A 24,411-nucleotide genomic window follows, 5' to 3' on the forward strand; every position below is an offset into this window, starting at 1 on the left:
CAGCAGGAAGAAAGCCAAGTAGGTGTTAAGGAGCTTCACGACCCACTCAAGAGATCCCAGTGCTTCTTATTCAGTGTTCAAAGCACTTTATTTGTATTAATTCATTGAACTCTCAGAATAATCTTGTGATGGTGTTTATTATATTCTCTAACTTAGAGGTGAAGACAATGAAGCTCAGAGGGGTTAAGTAAGTTGCGCAGGATCACACAGGAAGTGGCAGACCTGGGACTCTATCCAGAAAGCATATTTCAGACCCCAGTCTTAATTATCATAAAATACTGCCTCTTCAGCCATCTCTTCTCTACCCTCAGTCCCAGAATAGCAGTGGATACATAACTATTGACTAAATACCCAGCCCTGGGTAGTTCCCCAGTACTACACAGGTGGCCACTCTGCCAGCTCTGAATAAGGTGCCCTTGTATCTCTTCTGGCTAATTGTTTTCTCTCCTTTTTGAGCCCAGATCTGCAGCACTGTTATTAATAATGATAATATGTGTGTGTGTGTTAGTCACTCAGTCGGTCTGACTCTTTGAAACCCCATGGACTGTAGCCCACCAGGCTCCCCTCTCTGTGGAATTCTCCGGACAAGAATACTGGAGTGGGTTGCCATTTCCTTCTCCAGAAGATCTTCCCCACCCTGGGACTGAACCCACACCTCTTGTGTCTCCTGCACTGCAGGTGAATTCTTTACCATCTGAGCCACCAGGGAAGCCCAATAATGATAATACCTTACCTTTATTAGATGAGCCAGAGGCATCCTCAGTACTTGACTTCCCAGTATCCAGTCTTCCCTCAACCTTAGTGACAGGTCCACTGCCCCCCTCTTGTCCCAGCCTCCTTGGCAGCAGATGTGGCCCTGTGCTAATTTGCCAAGTCAGTGAGATATAAGTGGTGACATGGGACTTCAGGGAAGCCTCCAGAGAAGGAAGGGCGAGCTCTTTTCCTCCCTCCCTCTTTGCTATCACTTGGGATGAGGAGACAATGCCTGAAGCTCCAGCCGGCTTCCTGGACTAGAAAGTGACCTTAAAGATGAACCTGACTGGGAAGCTACTTGTGGAAGGTGTTGCAGCAGGAAGTCAACAGGAGATGGGAACCCTGATGACTCCATATCACCAGCACCATAGCCCTGGACGGCACATGCCCCGTTATGCTTGTTTCAGCTGCTGTTCTTTGGGGTCTCCAGTCTAGGCAGCCATACTGAAACCTCAGAGACACAGATGCAGCTGTCACCTCCATTTTACATACGGGGAAATTGAGTCCTGAAGGAGGCAGAGCCAGCTGGTTTGAACGAGCCGGTCTCATGGCAGGGCCTGTGTGCGGCCCCACTAACTACAGGTGCCTCCCAGCAGAACGCTAAATGCTCATCAAAGTGGGTAAACACTAGCTGGAGGGCGGTGGGGCTTTGCCAACATGGGGAGCAGGAATTTGAGGGCTTTGGCAGTGGCTTTGGTCTGCTGGCGGGGGGGAACTGCTCTCTGTGTTCTCACCACATTTGAGTTGTCTGAGCTGGGGCCCTGCAGCATTTTGGCAGGGTACCCAGACCATGGTTATTAAATTCCTCATATTCTGATCTGCCCTCAAGGAGCCAGTAGACCAAGCAGAAGCAATTATTGGAGTCTTTTGCAAGAGGGAAGTGATTCTGGCCCCATGTGAAACAGGATAGGATGGCTAAAGTCCCTGGACAGGTAATTAGGATCTAAGAGCTGCAAAGATTCTCTTGTTTAGCATCTCTCAAAGTGGGCTTCAAAGCATTTTCCCAGAACACTGGTGTCAGGAGATGTTATCGGCATTCGATGTGGAAGCGCTGATGATCCGCGAAGCTTGAGAAACAGGACTTCTCAGAGCCTTTATGATGCATTAGGACATGGAGCGGTGCATTGCTTACTGGTATTTGAACTTTGAGCCCCCTCCCTTTTTTTAAGAAGCACCTTACAGGATGTTTCTCCTCTTTAAAAAATATTATCAATATATATTATTTATGGCTAATTTAATGCATGCCAGGTGCTATACTCTGCAATATACATGCACTGTCATTAATCCTCAGAAAAATCTATGAAGTGGGTAATGATACTACTGCCATTTTACAGATGAGAAAACTGAGGCTCAGAGAATGATACATCATGGTCACAAGACTGTCAGTGGTAAAGTGATTATCCTAACATTTCTGTCTGGCCCCAGAATCCACCATACTATTCAACCCAGAGAGGAGAGAATTTGCCACATCCTGCAGCTGGCAAGAGGCCGCGCTGGATGTGGGTGCAGGTTTCTGGACTCCTGTTCCAATTGTATTTCATGCTTTTCTAGATTCGAGAACATATGTCCATCTCCCTGCACTTTCCTTTCCTCCCCCAACCAAGCTGCAGCCAACAGACCAGCTAGAGATGAAGCAGAGCCTCTGGGCCTGGTTCTCCCCCATCACCCTACATGACCTCTCACTCACCCCTGTGGACATAACACGTGACCCAGAGACACAAATCTGAGCTGGACTCATCAGTTCCAGGCCATGCAGTCTACTGCACAGGTCCAACTGTAGACTGCTCTGGATATGCGGTTTTACATTTTTAAATAGTTGAAGAAAAATAATATTTTGTGACAATGTAGTGGAAATCATGTGAAATCTAAATTTCAGTGTCCATGACCAAAGTCTGATTGATTCAGAGCCACACTCACCTGATTACATACTGTGTGTGGCTGCTCGTGTGGGAACATGGTGAAGCTGAACGGCAGCAACAGGGCCCAGGGCCTGCAAAGCCTAAAGTACTTACCTCTTGGCCTTTGACAGAAAAAGCTTAAAGATTAAATTAGTATCATCATCTACAACTGGTGATTCCTTCTCACATAGCTTGTTTTTTCCCTACTTCTCAGGCACTGGTGGGAATGGGAGGACTAAAACTCATGAGCAGACAGGAGTTGCAGGCCAAGCCACAAGGGTGGCTAGGCTCAGGAGCCCTGCTTCAAGGGCTGGGGCCTGCCCTACCCTGCAGGCCCCTGAGCAGGTTCCTCCCATGGGGCCATGTTCCTGCAGGTACGATGTGCCCTCATCCATCTACTTCATAAACATGTGCATGCTAAGTCGCTTCAGTCATGTCCCACTCTTTGTGACCCCAGGGACTTTAGCCCACCAGGCTCCTCTGTCTATGGGTTCTCCAGGCAAGAATACTGGAGTGGATTGCCATGCCCTCCTCCAGGGGATCTTCCTGACCCAGGGATCGAACTTACGTCTCTTATGTCTCTTGCATTGGCGGACTGGGTTCTTTACAACTAGTGCCACCTGAGAAGCCTAATAAACATGTGAAAGTGAAAGTGAAGTTGCTCAGTTGTGTCTGACTCTTAGTGACTCCATGGACTACAGCCCACCAGGCCCTCTGTCCATGGGATTTTCCAGGCAAGAGTACTGGAGTGGGGTGCCATTGCCTTCTCCATTAACAGCGGCTGGCATATTATATTTACTTGGAGCTGGTATACTTGGTGACAGCCTTAGTGCCCTCAGACACGGTGTGCTTGGCCAGCTCCCCAGGTAGCAGCAAGCGCATGGCGGTCTGGATCTCCCTGGATGTGATAGTCGAGCGCTTGCTGTAATGCACCAGGCGCGATGCCTCACCAGCGATGAGCTCGAAAATGTCGTTGATGAAGGAGTTCATGATTCCCATGGCCTTGGATAAGATGCCGGTGTCCGGATGGACTTGCTTCAGCACCTTGTACACGTACACAGAGTAGCTCTCCTTGCAACTGCGCTTGCGCTTCTTGCCGTCCTTCTGGGATAAACATGTAGTGAACACCAATTATGGGCCATGTTGGGTCCTGTTTAATGTATTTATATACATTCACACACACGCTACCCACTCCAGCGTTCTTGCCTGGAGACTCCCAGGGACGGGGGAGCCTGGTGGGCTGCCGTCTATGGGGTTGCACAGAGTCGGACACGACTGAAGTGACTTAGCAGCAGCAGCAGCACACACACGCTTGTATATTGTACACGTGTGTGACACATAAAACTTTCTGCTAGTGATTAAGTTCTATAAGGAAAAAGAAAGCAGGTTAAAGGGCTTGAGATAGTGATTGGGTGTTTCTTTGGATAAGGGGACCAGGAGAGCTCTCTCAAGGGCATGAGCAGAGACCTAACTAGAGCAGTGAAGCGATGCCTTCCAGGCAGCAGGAATAGCAAGCTAAAGGCACTGAAATGGAAATGTCCTGTGTGTGCTTCTAGGAGAGCAGTGAGGCTGAGATGGCTGGACGGTAGAGCCTGAGGGGTGCTGGTAGCAAAAGGGTCTAGGGAGGATGATGGAGAAGGGCCTGACAGGCCAAGGAGAGGGTCTGGATGATCCCATGAGTACAGTGGGAGCTCAGAGGGTTTGTGCCATGAGCTATTTTGATGATTTAAAGGGGAATCTGCCATGCAAAGGCTGGATTGAGCAGTTGGTCTCAATGCCACAAGCTCTCCTTTGGGTCCTCAGGGTGGGATACGATGCAAAGACCTCCTGGGTAGCAGGAAGATGCTGCAACTCTCCAAGTTGAAAGGCTAACAAAGGCTGGGTGCTGTGCCCACTGCAGCCTGTCAGGGCACTGTGGGCTGGGGACTGCAGTGTGGCCTGGAGAGAGCTGGGGGCTCAGGTCAGACCACAGGTTGGACCAAGTGTGGCATCAGGCCTTACCTCGTCCAGCATGTCTCCACCACAACCACTCCATAGCCGAATGTCCATCTGCCTCAGGCCAGGCATGCCATGACGCACCTGTCTTTTTTGAGTCCTTCCTCCCCTAGATGTGGAGCCCACAGGCCCCACTTGGTTCATAAGCAACGTGCTGGTGGCTGGAGCGGCTACTTACCGAATGACTGAGCCAGAGGCTGGAATTGGAGGGACATGTGGAAGCAGGGCAGGAGGGGATGGGGAGTGCAGGCCTGGATGTGTGACCTCTCCTTACTTGGGTGAAGGGCGCCCAGATCCCCCTCTCCAGAGACCCCATGTCCCAGTGGTGTGCCCAGGTTCAGCACTCACACCCACACCCACACCCGACACACAGTGAGCCTCTCAAAGCCCCTCCACTTTGATCCCAGTTCTAATGAACCCACAGTGCCTGGGAGACAGGGAGAGAAAGAAATGCTCTGGAGTGCCCACCATGAAAACTTTCAGGCTTGCCAACTCTCACATGAAGGGGATTTTACTACTTTGCAGATGAGAAAATCAAGTCAGAAAGGTGATCTGCCTCAGGGTCAAGGAGCCAACAAACAGCAGAGCCAGTTTGTGTTCTCTGAACTCTGCACCCCATGCCTGCTGGAGTAGTGACTGGATGGGAATCTAAACCGGAGAAGGCAATGGCACCCACTCCAGTACTCTTGCCTGGAAAATCCCATGGATGAAAGGGCCTGGTGGCTGCAGTCCATGGGTCGCTAGGAGTTGGACACGACTGAGTGACTTCACTTTATCTTTTCACTTTCATGCATTGGAGAAGGAAATGGCAACCCACTCCAGTGCTCTTGCCTGAAGAATCCCAGGGACGGGGGAGCCTGGTGGGCTGCCATCTATGGGGTCGCACAGAGTCGGACACGACTGAAGCGACTTAGCAGCAGCAGGGAATCTAAAGTAGCTATTCACTGTTCTCCCTTGTCCGCCATTAGTGGTATAGGGGTGTAGACATCTCTTAACACCTACGAGGATGACCGCAAAAAAAGACAGTAACAAGTGTGGGAAAGGAAGTGGAGAAAGTGAAACCCTCTGATATCGCTGGTGGGAATGTAAAATGGTGCCCCCTCTTTTTTAAAAAATTGGTTTACAGTGTTGTGTTGGTATATCCTTGTGGAGACCAGTTTGGCAGATCCTCAAAAACTGCTGTAGGCATTGGATGCAGTCTACTGCCGGGTATGTATGTGCCCAAGAGCATTAAAACACAGGTCCGCGTAAACACTTGTACACGAATCTGCATTGTGGCATTATGTGTAATAGCCAAGATACTGGAAACAATCCAAACGTCAACCAATTGGTGAGTGGATAGATAAAATCTAAGATGTGGTATTTCCATACAATGGAATACTATTGAGCAATAAAGAGGAAGGAAACCCTGGTATAAGTAAATAACAGGGATGAGCCTTGAAAACATTATGAAGTGAAAGAAGCCAGACACAAAAGGCCACCTACTATGTGATCCCATTTATATGGAATATCCAAAGAGGCAAATCCAGACACAAAGGCAGATCGGTGGTTACCTAGGGCCGGAGCGGGGGTGTGTGTGCTGGGTGGGGGGGGGGCTGGTGTGAGGAGCATGTTTGGGAAGGGATGACAGCAGGTGGGCATGGGTTTCTTTTTTGAGGTGATAAAAATGTTCTGGAATTAAGAGGTGATGGCTGCATAACTCAATATACTAAAAACCACAGCCATGTACCCTTCAAAAGGGTGAATTATCTCAGTAGTTATTTAAAAACAAAAAACAAAAAACCCAGAACGCTTGCGGGTTGTTTTTCTTCAAGCTCCAGGTTAAACACAGAAGTGTCCTTTGCTAGAAGCTTCATCCCCAGCAGCTGCTGGACACCAAGGCTTGGGCCTGGAATGCAGCCTGCTCACTTTCAGATTAGGCGGGGAGCCTGTCTTATCTCTTCCGCTAAACCCACATTCCAGAGTTCTGACTCTGTCCTCCTGCAGCTCTATGACTCCTGGGCTTACCAGATCTCCTCAGGAAAAGTCTGAGTGGTAGGTCCCATGTCAAACACCAATTCTTTCCTGATTTTTAAGCTTTACAGATGCTGTGCAGTACCAGGAGTCAGGGTCCAGAGTTCAGCAGACTCCCAGAGAATCCCAACTCTGTCCCTTTGGGAAAAGGAAACTAGAGACCCATTTTTCGAGAGCCTTCTAAATGCCCGGCCCAGGACTACGTTCTTACGGAGCCCTCAGCTTCTCTGAAGGTAGCGATCACCACCCTCACTGAAGAGGAAGGGACATGCAGCCCGGCTGACACCTGTCCCAGCGACGCGTTGCACGTGGCTTTTCCTCTTCACCAAGCGTTCACCCTGCAGCCTGGATTTCTCTGGGCTTTAGTGCTCTCCTCAGCAGAGGGGCACACACACCATGCAGGTAACCAAGCACCTGAGTTTTAATGCCAGTCCTCACTCTTTGTGGAACGTGCTCTGTGCTGGCCAGGCAGAAGGTGATGGGCTGTATGCTCATTCTTCCCTTCCCCAGAACCTCCAAGGCCAACCGATGCTCTCCGCACAGGGCTGCTACCCCCACATGGCTGTTCTGCCCTGCTCCTCTAAACAGCCACCTCCCGGCTGAGCTTTCCAAGAAAGTCCTCTTCCCCTTGTAGCCAGGGTTGGGAGACTCCTCTCATTTCTACACTAAAAGTCCCTAGGGGCAGAACTTGCGGAAGCACAGAGCTGGGGCTGGAAGGAAGGGTCTCTGGATGTCTGGGCAGCTGGCAAAGTTGGCTAGGCCTTGGACCCCTGGGGAGAGAACAGCAAGCCTGGGGTGGCTTCCGGCCCCAGGTGTGGAGGGGGAGAAGACCACTCAAGGCCACGAGGCATTTTCTCACCAAGCAGCAGAGAATCCTTTTCTCTTGCTGCTCACCCACCAGGACCCACACAAGTTCCTCTGCACAGGAGACGACAAAACCACAAGGCACTCCTTTTCAAATCACATATGGCTTCTTTGACCCCATCAAATAACTTTATTCACACAAACGTCCCTTAATTTACAAAGCCTCAGTCATTCATACACATTAGGGGGATCCACAGTGTTCAAGGAACTTAAATATAATGTATCATACCAACCCAAGTAAACCAAGTACAAAAAATATTCATATATAAAGTTGTTCACACGTAGGTCCTAGATTACCAGCTTCTGTGCAAAAAAAAAAAGAAAACAAAGAAAATAGATTAACTAGTCTTTGAAACTAACCTTGTGCCTGGGTTAAAACCTCCCTTGCACCCAAGCTGGCCCCACACGAATGTAAATCACTCCAACATCCTCCCTGCTCTGATGGAAAGAGGCACCTGGAGAACAGACTTCTTTAAAATGTCCCTTCCTCCTGAAGCCTCTCAGGGAAAAAGATGCAGGGGTCTCCTTCCTGTTTACCCCCTAATCTTAGGGACTCTGGGAGCCACTGGCAGCGGACTCAGCCCTTGACTATGTGTGCTGACATTAGCCAACCTCATGACACATCCTGGTGCTCCACTCCCAGTGCCTTCTCTCCAGATGGCCTGGCCACTGAAGCCTGGCAGGGCAGGATCGGAAATGGCCCACACTGTCCCTAAGGCTGCGCCTCAGCCCCAAGCCAGGGGTCTGGAGCCTGGAGCCGCACAACTCAGCTCTTCTCAGGTTACCAGGTCTTGGAGACTCCAGCGGCTGGGCCCCCTGCCCAGGCTCAGGATGGGGAAGGGACAAGAACCTAAAAGTCCCACTTAGAGGCAGAGCCAAGACAGGCAGGGAGAGGTCGGCACAGAGGAGTAAAGGTGGGCACGCATTTGGTAGGCAGGGCTGGGAGCCTGGGCGGCAGGAGCAGAGAGTTAGGGAGTGGAGGCCTGATCCTACCTCTCCAAGCTTCCTAAGGATAACCTGAGGCTGAAACCCAGATATCCATCCAAGTTAGAGCTGTTTTCTAAAAAGGTAAACAGCAACAGCAGGAAAAGAAAGAAGATTCCCACAATGTCTGCTCTTTTCTTTTTAGAAAAGGACTCAAGCAAAAAAAAAAAAAAAAAAAAAAAAAATCTTATTGCTCCAAACACTGGTTTTCTAGGAAATAACTGATATGTTAAGGAGAGAGATCTTGGAAGAAGGGAATGAGAGGCGGGGAATGAAGGCTGTGAGGAAGGTGGCAAGTGGTCTTAGCACCGCAAGGTCAGGGGCAGAGGGGTTGTGGGGCCTGTGCCCCAGCCCTGGCCCCCTGCCTTCATTCGCTCTGGGGTCACCATGGGCAGTGCCACAAAGGAGGCCAGGAGCCGTACAGAGAGTCAAATCTCCACCCAGCAACGGGCAAGTTTCTCCTCCAGCTGTAAACAGGGTATTTCTTAAGTAAACATTGAATACACTCCCTCAGAAAGGCAGCCATGGGGGCACGAATCACAGCGGGTTAGGGGAAAGAATTCCACTTTTGACCCATTGCCTCTGGATGAGAGGAGGCTAAGGTCCACGGCCTTAGTCCCTGTGCCCAGGAGGGGGTCAGATGGAGCTGGCCTTGAAGGCCTAGAAGAAAGAGACGTGCATCCTCCTGGCTGGAGGGAAGAGGTGGGGATCTGCTGGGGAGGAGGGCAGAGCGCACACCCGTCTACAGCACAGCTCTGTCCTCAGCGAAGCTGCTAGTTGTGCCCTGGGGTGGGTGGGGACACATGGCTGGCTACAGCTGAGGAAGGGATGGGGAGGTCGCGGGGAAGCCATCCTCCCACGTGGCTATGTGTGTGGGGGAGTGAGTTTAAAGGACAGATGGACACAGACAGGGAGACAGAAGCCATGTACTAAGCCAGACGGTCTGGCGGAGAGGGCAATGGAATAAGGCACTATGATCTGTCTTGTTGATTCCTCTCACTGAGGGAGAATGAAGCTCAGATCCTCCCTCCGAAGACTTTCCTTTCCACAGATCCCAAGAGAACAACCGACAGTTATTTTAAGGACTAGAGATTTCTACAACTTGCACAGGACTAATAAATTGGTGGTGCTGAGATGATGTGCCCCAGGGCAGCTGCCAGGCCCGAGACCCAGGTGAAAAGGCAGGAAGGGACAGGTGGCTGACCCCAGCGAGAAGAGATGCAGAGTGGCTGAGCCACAGACAGCTAGCTACCCAGGCAGAGCCAGCCTTAACTTCAGGCTGCCTTCCACTGGCTGCGGGGTGCCGAGGCAGACGAAGTGGAGAGCAGGGGAGGGGGAGAGACAGGCACTTGGGGCTAACAAGCTGGGCCTCAGGAGCTAGGGAAGGAGGTCCTGCCACCAAGCAAGGATGGGCTGGGAGTCCTGCAAGACCAAGGTACGTGGACGCTGCTACCTGACCGAGACCACCCACCTCGCCCAAAAGGTATGGCCACCTGGGACCTTACTCAGAGCCAAGACATCTGGGGAGGGCAGAAGGGAAAGATAAGCAAAAGGTAAATATCCTGTTAGACGTGAACCCTCGCTAGGATTTCAGAGTGCGGGCTGTGGCCAGGGAGAGGTGGGGGTGCCGAGTCCAGGGACTGCTTCCCCATGTGCTCGTGGACAGACAGCTGCCCCCAGGGGAGGGCAGGGAGGTGGGGCGGAGAAGGGGCACCAACTGCAATTAGGGGCTGCGCTCTTCCAGCTGCAGCTCAGCGCATCCCCAGGGGAGTGAGGGGCCTGGTCACCACCTGCCGCCTTGCCGGACCCTGCTAACCACAGCCAGCCATCTGCCCAGAAGGAGGAAGAAGCCTTGAGAAAAGGCGGAAAGAATGTGAGCAAACACACTGCTGAGTTTGCAAATCTGGGCTGATGCTGTGTTGGTCTCTTCCAGACTCCCAGGGTGGAAGGACTGTGGCTCTGGGGGGAAGCCCCCCTTGGTCACATACCAACTTAAATGCCCTCCAACATCTCCCCCTATCCATTCTACGCTGGTTTAGAGAAAACAACAAAGATAAACACAAAAGAAGAACTCCTTTTCCCTTCCTTGCCTTGCTGTTCTGGGGTGAGAAGCCTGTGGAACAGCTGAAGGGGCTTCTGGGTACGGGGCAAGAGGAACAGCTCTCCTCCTGGCAAGGGGAGAGGACACGCCTCTTCGAAAGCCCAAGAGGGAGGCTGCGTGAGTGTCGATGGAGAATGGAAGAAAGGCTACACAGACAGACACTGGAGGTGGGGTCGGGAGTCACGGCCACCAAGCCCAGTCACCTGATGGCTGTGGTCCACCCGCTCAGCCAGGTCCATCCTTTCCCTTAGACACGTTTACACTGAGGGTGGGCACCTAACAGGAAGGCTCTGCGGGGAGGGAGACGACGCTTGGCATTGTCACCATATATGACAGCCTGGGGCCTGGCTCACAGGGCACACGCTGCACTGTGAGGAGTTAACAGCCAGTTTAGGACACCCTGTTCTTATGGCAATGGTCACAACTGGGTCTCAGGGGGCTCTGACACCCTGGACATCTGGCGGGCACATCTGGGAAGATGATCCTGGAGGCAGGAGGTGGTGGGTGCTGACGTCACAGGAGTGACAGATGCCAGCTGAAGACCCTGCTGTATCCTAGGCAGAGGTTTGGCACGACATTTTTTCCCAGGGAATCATCGTCTGGGAGGAAGATCACTGACAGAAAGGTAGGTCTGTAGAGCTGGGGGGGGCTGGCCGCTCAATTACCGGGGAGTAAGAGATGGTCACCTTCGGGCCCTCCCCCGTCAGAACCCCTGGTTATGAAGGGCAGTAGAGGGAAACAATTCCCTCTGTAAGTCCTGGTGTGACTCTGGGTTTCCAACCACTTAAAAAAGACAAACTCCAAACAGGGATCTTCTTTCTTGAGTTCTCCGGGCCAAGCTCTGGTCTTCCCCTTCTCGGTGGTTCTTGGCCTCTGATCATCTCCAAGGCCGAAGGGCCAGACAGGAGCAGCCCACCAGGGAGTCCAGCAGTTCCTGCACCTGGTGGGGAGGCGGCACAGAGGCCTGCTTCTGTCCTCATGCCCCCTGATCCAGGAGAGGTCCCCAGATTCTCCACGGAGGGGTAGGCCTTCTCTGGGGAAGTGAGGTGTTATAAGCAGAACTAAGAGATGGGTAAAAGAAAGAAGACAGGGAAAATAAAGGACAAAAACAAAATAGCTCCCTAACCCCTTATAAAAATTAAAAATGAAATTTATACATATGCTTTGTCCATATTGAGTTTCTTTAAAGAAAGTGGTGCCTGTCCACAGCATAACTTCCTGCTCTTCTGAAGTCTTAATCATTTAAATTAAAAAAAAAAAAAAAAAAAACAAAGGCAGGGGGACAAAAAATAAAAAATAAAGCAAAAGTAAGAGGAGGGGGAAAACCCAAACGAAAGCTTCACATTGCTGGAGACCCGGCTGTCAGGAGATCACCAACCGGCCAAGCCACCACCTGTGCCCTCTGCTGAACTCTGTGCGAGACACGATGAGACTGTGGGTCCCGAGGGTCAACCTGAAAGACAGAAGGCAGGGAGAGTGGATGTGGGTCAGTGGGTGTGGGTGCCTCCAAGCTCCAGATGCCTCCCTAGGTGCCAGCACCCAACCCAGATGAATTCCGGAGCTGTGCAGGGGTGGGGTGGGGGAGTTGGTTTCACTCTTGGGGGGTGAATCCAGCCTCACTACAGCCACCAGGTACCGGACACGCTATCCCCACCATTCCAGATCAACTGTGATGCAGGCTAAGCACCACACGTCAGATCACCTCACTGCCTAAGGGGCAGGCTCCGGCTGGAAATCCACATGTGAGGCCCTGGCTACAAATTTGAGTCCCTCTCTCCTGGCTTCCCCACCCTGCTCAGAGAAGATGAACAGGATCCTAGTCATCTGTCCCTGAGCCATGGCAGCCAGGATGCCCTCATCCCCTCCACACCCCCTTCCCTAGTGACTAATCAGGCTGCCCTGAGCATTCACAGCAACCCTCTCATCCCATTTCAGAGACAAGAAAAGTGAGGCTCAGGGCTCTGAGAACCTGCACTAGGCTACCCGCCCAGGTCATAAGGCTTTCTAGAAGGTCATAAGGAAGGCCAGAGTCCCACAGGCAGGGGCACTGTTCGTCTCCCAGCCACCCGCTGGGCCCTGTGCTCAGGACACTGCCGTGCTTAGGAAGGAGGCTGGAGCCAGAACTGCAGCCCAGTCCACAGGCTCTGCCACTTGACTGTGAGCAAGTCTGAGTCCTCTGGTTCTTTGGTCTGGGCACTGTACCACATCACAGGTATTATGAAACCCAAATAAACTAATATGTGGAAAGCTTACAACAGTGCCTAGCTGTACTGTTACTAGCTATCTGGGAATGGCAAGACCAGTGGCCTATGCTTCAGGAACCTGTTCTAGTGGAGGCCTAGAATACAACAACCTGCAGAGATTATCTCTGGGCGGTCTCCACCCTGCCCAGCCCTACTTTCCCAGTCTGAGCCTGAACAGAGCTAAGCATAGTCTAAGCCTGGCAGGCGGGCCACCCAGGGCGGTAGTGTTCCGTGGAAACCCATGGTCTCATCAGTTTCTAAATGCCCATCTGAATGATCAAATCAGACCAGCCTTACCCAGGGTGCTTGACTCCCCCACTGGCTTCAAGGCTCCGTGAGCTGTTGCAGTCCGACAACACGGCGTGGGTCCCAGCCCCACCTCCGACCCCCATTACCTGACACGTGTACACTCAGAGCACTGTAATCCTCAGGTCCCGGGGAGATGCCTGGCTATCCTCACTGGAGGCGGCAGGATATGGTGATATTGGACAATTTACTTCTCCAGGTCAGCCTTCCTTTCCTCTTCTGTGAAATGGGGGCTCTTTTTTGAGATTTGAGTGGAATAACAACTGTGTGAAGTACCTGGCCTACGGCAGGACCCGACTCCTTGACGAGCCCATCCTCTCCCAGCCATTTGTCCCCAACCAGAAATTACAAATGTGTCAGGCTTACGAGGCCATGGCCCTTGGCCACTGAACCATCCTAACTGCCTCCAGCCCCGTGAATGACGGCAAGGACATGCACACCCCTGGAAGAGTATGACAAAGCCTTCTAGAAAGCAATCTGGCAACGTTTTCAGAGCTTCAAATGTATTTAGACCCTAAAATTCCACTTCTGGAAATCTAGTTTAACTGAATATACTAAATATGGAAAAGACTTTATGAATAAAGATGTCCACAGAAGCAGTATTTAAATTGAAGCAATAACCACAAATCCAAAAATGAGAGATTGAAGCAAATGATCCATCTACTCAATGATACATTATAGAGGAAATGAGAAAACCATGTGGCATTCTAAACAAAGTGTGGCAGAAGCATTTCCAAGGGTTAAGTGGGAAAAAAAAGGCTATGAAGTTCTGTGACATACAGTATGATCATAGCTATGTAAAAGCTAAAAACCTCCAAGTATAAGAAATCTGGCAAGAAAACACATCAAAATACATCAAAATGTACTTGTCACGGGTGGATTTTCCTCTTCCTCCTCTCTCCCTCTGTATTTTTAATACTGAGTACACATCATGTTGTCACACTGTACTTTTTAATGGGAAAAACCATGTCCTTTGATGAATAAGAAAGGTCCCTGGGAGAGGTCCCTAGAGTAGTGAGGGGTCCCAGAGCCCAGATCCAGGCTCTTCTCTGGGCTCCTCCACACACAGTGGATGGTGGAGAATCTCCACACCTTCAGATGAGAGACTAGACTGTGGGACCCTTCCTCCACTGCACAGGGGAGGCGTGACCTGGGGTCCCTGTGTGGAGTCATGTGAGATTGGATGATAAAGGCACTGGAGAAGTTATCTGATCTTGGAAGGAGAAGCTGGGACCTCTTCGCCCCAGCCTTCTTTTCTGCTGCTTCTGTTGCCCTGCCTATTAATCCCCCTCAACAAACCTCCACTGGTGGGTCTTGTATGCCAGTTTTTGACTTGGAAAAATACAGTCATCACAAGCATATCCTGGGATGGTCCTGCCGCCATCCCCAATTCCAGCTTCATTCAGCAGGCCGAGTGCCTTCTCCCTGCTGCTTCCAGTAGATGAAGCAGAGCAACCAGAAGATGGGGGAGGGAAGGCTTGGGGGGAACTTCACCATATAAGAAGACATTAAGTCCTTGTGAGACACAAGAAAGGCCTGGGAAGTGGTACGGTCATGCTGACATAATTTTGGAATCAGTGATGTCCTTTTCAACACTGCTTTCCTCCCTCCCCTGGCTGGACCCAAGCTGAGGACAACCTCAAATGGATGACCGTCAGTCACAACAGGAAGGTGGCCCATGGCAGCTGAAAAGCAGTGCCGGCAGGGAAATTCAGAAGCCAGAAGTCTCTTTTACATAAGAAACTAGCAGAACAGAGTGTGCCTGAAGAAGGTCAAACCATGTGCCCAGCACTTTGTGAGAGTGCCGGAGACACCAGCCTAATGACTGCTGTAGCCACTGGGTCCCTTGCCAGGACACGGCTGACATTTCCACAGGCTCCTCCATACTCCCTCCAGCTTTGGCACTGGCCCTCCTGGTAGGACACCTCAGGACAATCCACAGGTCTGCCTGCTTCTGCCCAGTGGGCAGGGACAAGAAAAATACGACCCTTTCTTCCATAGAGAGGACGCTGGCTTTGCACTCTTCTCCATCTCCCATGAGAGAAGGTGCGCCTTCCCCAGGGAGCCCATGGCTGCAACCTCCCTGGAAGAGAGCAGGGGTGGGGGTGGGGGTGGGGTTCGCTACAGCCTGGAGTAGGAAGGGCTCAGACCACATGGTTCGAGGTAAAGCAGCAGCAGGCTCTCCCAGAACAATGAATGGTCTGGGCCCAGCCCAGTGGGCCCTTGGGACTCCTCCTAGCAGGTGCCACCCCTCCGTTCCCTGACCGCCTGGACTGCAGCCTGACTGCCTGATTCTCGGCATCAGTCATGGCTTGCCTTGTCCGTTTCGATTGGAACACTGACCATAGTAGAGCCCTCCAAGTAGGCGAAGCCATCCCTCTGAGCACAGTGAAAACTGGTGACGTGGTTGGCCCGCAGGTGAGGTGCCATCGGCAGTGCATGCCCGTCTCCCACCTGCCCTATGAGCTCACCCGTGAGGAGTTAACAAGGCAACAGACCCAGAGATGGAGCCACTTGCCCACAACAGAGCAGCAGGACCAGCCCTCAGCCCCTCTTCTCCAGCCTCACAGCCCAGAGCCTTTCTACTACGAGCCTCTGTTTAGTGCTTCCCGAGCGGGCTCCGTCAGTGGCTCTAACAGTCCATATTTGAGATGTCTCCTGGGGAGAAGGTGCCAGGAAGGTGATGGCAAATTCTTCCCCTTTTTACGTTCGCTCTAGAACTAAGTTCCCTCAGCACATCCGACTTCCTTATTTCTCTATGATTGTAAGAGCAATCACTTGGTCAGCACTGATTATGTACCAGGCATGTTCTATGACATATAAATATAGGCCACTTTCATAGGTAACAACTTAGTAAGGCTGTCAACCCTCTTACGCTGCTTCCCGCTCACTGGACACACACGTTTTACGTCCATTGCTTCCTCTCACTCAACCACCGTACTACGTAGGAGCTGTTGTGGCCCCAGTTTCAGAGACAAGGAAATGAAAGTCCAGAGTGAAGATCTGCATGGCTAATAAGTGGCGGAGAAAAGGGCTGAGCCTAGCTCTGACTCACTCCAAAGCTCCTGCTTTTTATTACATGTAATATCCCCCTAGAGAGACAAGAAGAGCCTAAGTAGAGTTTAAAAGCCATTTAATCCCTTCATCTATAAACAGACTCACTCAGAAAAGGCTTGTGGAAGGCTTGGCTGAAGTACCTCTTCTGCATGGGTCTGGGGTCCAGAGCACAAAGGGGATGTGGTGCCAACCAGGCAGTGAGCAGCCTTCTGGCAGCTTTCTCTGCCAGCCAAGCAGTTGTCTGGTCTGTCCGAGGAAGCTGAGGAACCAAACTGCTCCCATTAAGGCCATCAGCGGGCTGGAGAACAAAAGCTGGGGAAAGCAGAGGTTGGAGCAGGTAGCCATGGGGCTGGGGACAGAACGGGCTCACACAGCCAACTCCCTCCCCTAGTCCTCGGCTCACAGACTGGGAACAGCCGGGTAAATAGACGATTACCCTTTATCCTAAAGGTATGGCCTTCCTATGCTGGTCAAAATGTCACTTCTTTGATGAAATGATAATGAAAAGTAAATGGGAGTGGTTTAAAAAGTTGTCTTCCATCTCCTATCTCCAGTTCTCAGCTTTTAAACTCTACTGTCCTTCAAAACATGTAAGTCTGGCAATCACAGGATTGAAAACTATCTGGGAGCCACAGCTACACTTTAACTCGGCACTTTCACCTTAGCCACGTACATTATCCAAACCTCTTTTTCCCTCCTAACAAACAGGGAATCTATTTGCCCTCTGGGGTCAGCTGTGAGGGGTGAGGATTCCCAGCAGTGGGGCATGGAGGGAGCTCTCTACCTTATTAGTTATCTTTCTCTCTCTAACTCATCTGGAGTCAAAGCTTAATTTGGGAACTTTCTATGTTTTCAAGTTGTTTAATGGACTTCCCTGGTAGCTCAGACGATAAAGTGTCTGCCTACAATGTGGAAGATCCGGGTTCAATCCCTGGGTCGGGAAGATCCTCTGAAGGAAATGGCAACCCACTCCAGTACTCTTGCCTGGAAAATCCCATGGACGGAGGAGCATGGTAGGCTACAGTCCAAGGGGTCGCAAAGAGTCAGACACGACTGAGCAACATCACTCACTCACTCACTGTATTTTCAAAACGGAGATTTAAGAATAAGGGCAGGCAGGGTGGTGGTGGAGGGGGGAGGGTAGCTTTTCATGGCCACGCCTTTGCCCCAAGGGCAGCCAGATGGTGGCAAAGGTATCCTCAGCACCTTTCAACCTGCTTAGGCCTAAAGGTGGACTTTTGAAGTCCAGGGACCTAGAAATCTGAAACACAAGAGTCCTTGCTCTGTGCTGCTAAGGTGAGTGGGGAACACTGAGCCACAGTCCTCACAATATTCTACTCTACAGACACATCTATCCATGAAAAAGGCTCTCCTACAGATGAGGGATTTTAGTCTCAAGAGGTTACATATCAAGTTGTAAAAGGTTAAATGGTTGGTAAAGGGTGGTTGTTGTTCAGTTGCTCAGTTGCATCCAACTCTTTGTGACCCCATGGACAGCAGCACGCCAGGCTTCCCTGTCCTCCACCATTCCCAGAATTTGATCAAACTCACGTCCATTGAGTTGGTGAGGCCACCCAACCATCTCATCCTCTGTCATCCCCTTCTCCTCCTGCCTTTAATCTTCCCCAGCATCAGGGTCTTTTCCAATGAGTTAGCTCTTCCATCAGGTAGCCAAAGTGTTGAGGCTTCAGCTTCAGCATCAGTCCTTGCAGTGAATATTCAGAGCTGATTTCCTTTAGGGTTGACTGGTTTGATCTTCTTGCTGTCTAAGGGACTCTCAAGAGTCTTCTCCAGCACCTCAGTTCAAAGGCATCAATTCTTTGGTGCTCAGTCTTTATTAATGGCCAGCTCTCACACCAGTACATGACTCCTGGAAAATCATAGCTTTGACTATATGGACTTTTGTAGGCAAAGTAATGTCTCTGCTTTTGAATATGCTGTCTAGGTTTGTCATTGCATTTCTTCCAAGGAACAAGTGTCTTTTAATTTCATGGCTACAGTCACTGTCCACAGTGATTCTGGAGCCCAAGAAAATAAAGTCTGTTACTGCTTCCATTTTCCCCCCCATCTATTTGCCATGAAGTGATGGGACTGGATGCCGTGATCTTCATTTTTTGAATGTTGAGTTTTTTTTTTGTTTTTTTTTTTTGTTTTTTTTTGACAGGAAATAGCATTTATTGGTGAGCATGATTAAGGAGGGGACAGCCCTGATGCTCATGAGTGCAGGGCCTGCCATTTGTCCAGGGGACCACAATTAGGGATGCATTTGACCCCACAGCCATCTGGGATGAGTTGCTTTTCTGCCACCATGTTCTCAAATTCATCCGCGTTGAACTTGGTAAATCCCCACTTCTTAGAGATGTGGATCTTCTGGCGGCCAGGGAACTTGAACTTGGCCCAGCGGAGGGCTTCAACCACATGTTCCTTGTTCTGCAGCTTGGTGTGGATGGACATTATGACCTGGGCACTGTTTACTCTGGCCACTGTGCCCTGGGGCTTTCCAAAGGCACCGCGCATACCTGTCTGGAGTCTAGATTGGGAAACAGCAGGCCAGTCATGAATGCCCACTAGGAAGAGTTGTCTCCAAGGTCCCTTAGAGCAACCTGTACAGGCAACAGGTTGCATACACTACCAAGGAGGCTGCTATTTGCAGCCACTGCACACTGGGCCCCTATGGGGAAAAAGAGCACAGTCGGCTTAATTGGCTGCAAATGAATGTTGAGTTTTAAGCCAGCTTCTTCACTCTCCTCTTTCACTTTCATCAAGAGGCTCTTTAGTTCCTCTTCGCTTTCTGCCAGAAGGGTGGTATCATCTGCATATCTGAGGTTATTGATATTTCTCCCGGCAATCTTGATTCCAGCTTGTGCTTCATCCAGCCCAGCATTTCGCATGATGTACTCTGCATATAAGTTAATAAGCAGGGTGACAGTATACAGCCTTGACATACTCCTTTCCAATTTTTGAACCAGTGTGTTGTTCCATGTCCAGTCCTAATTGTTTTTTCTAGACCTGCATACAGGCTTCGCAGGAGGCAGGTAAGGTGGTCTGGTATTTCCATCTTTTTAAGAATTTTTCACAGTTGGTTGTGATCTACATAGTCAAAGGCTTTAATGTAGTCAATGAAGCAGTAGATGTTTTTCTGGAATTCTCTAGCTTTTTCTATGATCCAATAGATGTTGGCATTTGATCTCTGGTTCCTCTGCCTTTTCTAACAATGGCACCCCACTCCAGTACTCTTGCCTGGAAAATCCCATGGATGGAGGAGCTTGGTAGGCTGCAGTCCATGGGGTCGCTAAGAGTCCAACATGACTGAGCGACTTCACTTTCACTTTTCACTTACATGCATTGGAGAAGGAAATGGCAACCCACTCCAGTGTTCTTGCCTGGAGAATCCCAGGGACAGGGGAGCCTGGTAGGCTGCCATCTATGGGGTCGCACAGAGTCGGACACGACTGAAGTGACTTAGCAGCAGCAAGTTCTTGGTTCACGTACTATTGAAGCCTAGCTTGAAGGACTGTGAGCACTTTGCTAGCGTGTGAAGTGAGTGCAACTGTGCAGTAGTTTGAGCATCCTTTGGCATTGCCCTTCTTTGGGATTGGAAAGAAAATTGACTTTTTCCAGTCCTGTGGCCAATGCTGAGTTTTCCAAAACTTGCTGGCATATTGAGTGCAGCACTTTAACAGAATCACCTTTTAGGATTTGAAATAAAAACCAAAAAGATGTAAAGGGTTGACTGGGATTCAAATTGAAACTCTGGTTCTCTCTATTCTTCTCTGCCTCTCATGTATTTATCAGAAAATAGTCACCTGACTGGCATACACAAATCGTGGTGTCATTGAGTGGGAAGCCAAGAATTCACCCTTACCTAAGCTCTCCCAACGTCCTAGCTGGTGGTCTTAGTACTGCAGTTAATGATGTTTGTGAAAAAACCAGACATCGTGCAAGGCCTGATCCGCAAAGCTTCCTTTTGTTCAGGCAAAGGACCATGTAGGAATTATCTCCATTTTATGGATAAGCGCATTGAGGCTCAGGTTATTCATTTCCAGCATATCATTCTGGGGAAGCTCAGAGGCAAGGTAATCTCAGGGTCACAGAGGGCTAGCCTCTCGTTCTAAGCAGGATTAGCTTCAAAATGAGTCATTTTCATTTGTTTTACATACTAGACAGCTGGCTTTTCATTAAAGATATCAACATGCCAGCCCTGGCCGGGGCGGGGGCGGGTGGAATGGGGAGGGGGAGAATGGGGGGCTGTCAGTGGCTCCGGGACTACTGTCTAATCTGTCAGAGGGACTGAGGCCAGGGAGCCAAGCTTTCTGGCATCACTTCTCTGAGGCTCGGCTAAGCCAACAGTGGTGCTCAGCACAGGGCAAAACCAGGGACAACTGTACTGTGGACACCTCACAGCACAGCATATGAGGTCCTATTGTCAGGGTAAAAGAAAATGGAGCAGACACTACAAATGGGATAACGATGTCTCCAGGTACCCAGAAAGGGCACGGTGTCAAGGAAAGGAAAAGTTCAGAGAGCACCGAAGCCTACCCAGCAGGAGCTTCACAGCAGGTTTAGACAACCTGGAAGGCCTTGGTGCTGGGCTCTGTGGCCTCTGAGTCCTGATCAGGGGACCAAAACAAGGCAGAAGCCCAGGAGCAGGTCCCCAGCGTGGCAGGAGTGCCATTCAAAGAGCACAGGTTACAGACTGGCGCAGTCAGTGCTCTGTCAAGGGCCTGGGTTTTAGAGTAGAAAGATCTAAAGTTTACACTCCAGCTCAGTCAAGTCTCAGTTTTCTCAACTTAGTGTGGAAACGTCTATTTTGCAGGTGTGAAGCCCAGTGATGGGCTCAGTGAGACACATAGGAGATACCTAATCAAGCCTCAAAGACATCCCCCAAACCAACATCTCTTATCCACTCAGGCAAAAACTTCAGACAAGACGAACTGGTCTCGTGTCAGTCTTCTCTGGAGGCGACAGCGTCTGTCCTGCTCTGAGGATCCATTTTCCTTTGGTCCTCAAGAACCGCAGGTCTGGTTACACCGCTCCCTTCCCTGCCCCTTTGCTGTCAGCTCAGATGGCGCATGCCTCCTCCGGGAAGCATTCCCAGGGGCCCGGCCACCTCAGGGACTCTTCTCTGTTCTCTGGTGAGCAGGCACAGGATGACCAGAGACCCCCTGCCCCCACTAACCATGCTCCACATCTTCTCATCACCCCCTAACAACAAGCTTCCTGGGGGAAAGGGACAGTCCCGTGCTTCCCTGGAGCCTCTCAGGTTGCCAAGTGCAGAAGGAGCTGGAATATTGCGTGATTGATAGGAACTGGGAGTTAGCACATGGCAATAAAAAATTAATTTACGAACTTCATGGACTCATTCATTCAACACGACAGGAGCTTAACATAAAAATATGGCTTTGAAACCCCTACCCCTGGTTGAGTTCCAACTGAACATCCAGCAAGCCAGGTGCAAAGATGGACGCTCACCCCACACCAGGAGGCTGGCCACCTCTCCAGACTCCAGCGGCTGCAAAGGGACAAGCTGGGGTTTGGCTGGTGCTGTTTTTCTCCCATGCTACACTGTGCTCCCCCAGTCTGGTATCCCCATACCCTCAGAGAGAAGTGGGCACACAGGAACGAAGGGTTTTCCTGACACAACAACAGCCTATCAGTGACGGAATCAGGAGGCTCCTCCACGACTGCCCCTCTTACTGACTTCGCCATAGAACCCCGGCTCTCACGGGGAAGAAGACAGCCCACAGACTGCAAACAAGTCTGCGTCAACTGAGAGGGAGCTTGAAACCTGGCTGTGGCTAGCTGGAGCAGCCTGGCTTCAGAAAATGTCCCCAGTCTAAGTCAGTCATGGTAAAAGGTTAATGAGAAGGACTGGAAGACTTGGATTTGGCCTCAACTCTGCATATTTCCCAGATCTTAAAGTCCCGCTGTAGCCTTCTTCCAGGCCCAGCCATCTGCCAAAAAACGTCCAGCAAGTCCCCTTAGCTGACATGGCTCAAGAGGCTGTGGGTTCATACCTAGCGCCTCCTATTCTCCACACTGGGAGGACATGGACTGTGGAAACTGGCGGCGGGACAGGGCAGCCCCGTGCGGAACTAAGCAGCAGCCCCGGTGCAGCCAGAGGTCTTCACTTTGCCTAAGAAACCATCCCTCCCATTTTCACATCCTCCTCGCCTACTGATGCGCATCCAGTGCAAGTGCCCCGTGTGTTCTCCGAAAGGCAGACTGTCACCCAGGCTGTGACAGCACGAACACAACCGGAGGAGCGTCCCCCACGTGGCAGTCTATTGAGACACCGACCCGCCTGGTGGCGAGAGTACAGGCGGGGAACCTGGCTCCCAGTCTCATCAAGGCCCCACGCCACTCTTTTCTCGGGACCCAGTTTCGCCACGTGCTGAGGGGCTTGGGACCAGGGGTCCTTCTAACCTCAAGAATGGGCAGAAATCCTCCTGAAGGCACAGGACTCAGAGTATGTGAGTCATGTGAATTTTTCTGGGGAAATATCCTCAACATGCAGAGTCTGAGGAGTCCAGGACCCAAGGAGTACTGAGAACCAAGATGAGCTTTGTAGGCTCCGTCTCCATTGAGGAAACCCTCTAGCTAGAAGGCAGCATGGGGGCGTCTCAGGCAAAGGAGGACTGGGCACTGTGCGCTGGGGGTCAGGGTGGGAGGGCGACTCCAGCTCCTGCACCGGGGCCCCTCCACACAGAGCAGTGGGATGGTGAGGCCTGTCTCCTACAGGCTTTCAAGTGGAACCCAAGATGCCCTTACAGTGGACAAATGTCACTAAGAGGAGGTGGGCTCTATGCACGTCAGTCAGCTGAGCTCAAGCTGTGCCCCATGCAGCACAACGAGGGCCCATGCTCTCATGGCAGCAAGTGGCAGGCCCAATATACAGAAGGGCACAGCTACAGGGAGACAGGGAGTGAGCAGAGCTTAAAGCCAGGATGGTGTGTGGATGCAAACACAAGGCATCTTTATCTCAAGAACATCCCAAATTCAGTCAGGGCAGCCAAGAGTACCATGCAACTGTAGCGTGGAGACTCGTTCATATTACAGCAGTGTCTGTGGTGTGACCACTGCTGACCTGATTGATACTGTCTTAAACCTGCTCATTCCCTGAAGCATGCTGCTAGTATTTATGTTTGCCAAATGTACGAAAAGAAGAACCATGGGGCAAGACCTAAGATTCTGCGATTTGGAGGTCTCTATGGATCTGCGTGCAGTCACCCACCTGGATCTGAGGACCCAGATCCAATTAAACCCCGTCTTTTTGGCCTGGAGAATTCACTGGGCTGTCAGGGTCTGGGGGTTGGGGCTCTCCCTAAACCAGCTCAGGTGGTGAACAGGTCCAGGTGGAACTCATTCAAGACAAACTAAGGGGGAACTTTTCTGTCTCCAGAAACAGCCCTGGTAATTGGCAGTCAGCTAGGGAGATACCCTAATTCCACCCCCTCAACTTATTAAATAAGTGCGAGGATGAAATGAAAGCTGCCGACAGCCTCAATTGGCCCCTAAAGAGACTGGGGTTCAGCTGTGGCTGCTGTGATTAGCAGAGAAAGGGCTCAGGGCAGAGGGTGGGCTCCCGGGAGAGTTCTCCTCACCTCTTGGGCCCTTAGCCAGGAGGAAGATGTCTAAGGAGCTGTCAGAGCTAAAGGGGAGAGGAGGCTCACCATATGGGGATGGAACAATTTGTGGTTGTGAACGGCACAGGTCGTACCCAGAGTGGTCTGGGCCAAAGGAGACCATATGGACTCTGGTTACAGCAAGAAGTCTGAAGCCCAGTGTGTCGAGGGGAACTCACGAAGGGCACTTGCTAAAGGCTTGGCACTCTCTTAGGGAAAAGAAGGGCAATGCAAATTGTTAGTGAGAAATGAAGCAAAAACGAATGATTAGCCTAAGAGATTTAGCAAAAACAAACACAACAAGGAACTATACAGAGGCAGCCACCACTTACTGAACTCCTGCTGTGAGCGAGGAACTGCACTGGGCACTTCATGTTTCTTGTGCATTTAGTCCTCCCAACAGCATACAGTAAGCATCAGTGTTAAACGGGCATCATTTAATGGATAAGGAAATAGGGGCCTAGAGAAGTTAGGTGACTTGCCCAAAGCACTTCATTGATAAGAGGCAGAGCTGTGATTCAAACCTAGGTGTATCAGCGTATCAGATTCAAAAGCAAAAACGGGAGCACAGG

General features: G+C 50.9%; 1 long non-coding RNA gene and 1 other non-coding gene across 2 annotated transcripts; both read right to left on the minus strand.

Annotated features, from left to right (window-relative positions):
- Window positions 1-7,630: 7,630 nt before the first annotated feature.
- On the minus strand, window positions 7,631-17,756 carry LOC129625702 (uncharacterized). Its single transcript, XR_008701585.1, has 2 exons — window positions 11,274-17,756; window positions 7,631-7,826 (listed from the first exon to the last, which is right to left on the minus strand). It is a non-coding gene; the product is annotated as an uncharacterized LOC129625702 (long non-coding RNA).
- Window positions 17,757-18,789: 1,033 nt separating this feature from the next.
- LOC129626342 (small nucleolar RNA SNORA70) lies at window positions 18,790-18,925 on the minus strand. Its single transcript, XR_008701940.1, has one exon. It is a non-coding gene; the product is annotated as a small nucleolar RNA SNORA70 (small nucleolar RNA).
- Window positions 18,926-24,411: the final 5,486 nt, after the last annotated feature.

This window comes from Bubalus kerabau, chromosome 13 (assembly GCF_029407905.1).
Source record: "Bubalus kerabau isolate K-KA32 ecotype Philippines breed swamp buffalo chromosome 13, PCC_UOA_SB_1v2, whole genome shotgun sequence".
Lineage (NCBI taxonomy): Eukaryota > Metazoa > Chordata > Mammalia > Artiodactyla > Bovidae > Bubalus > Bubalus kerabau.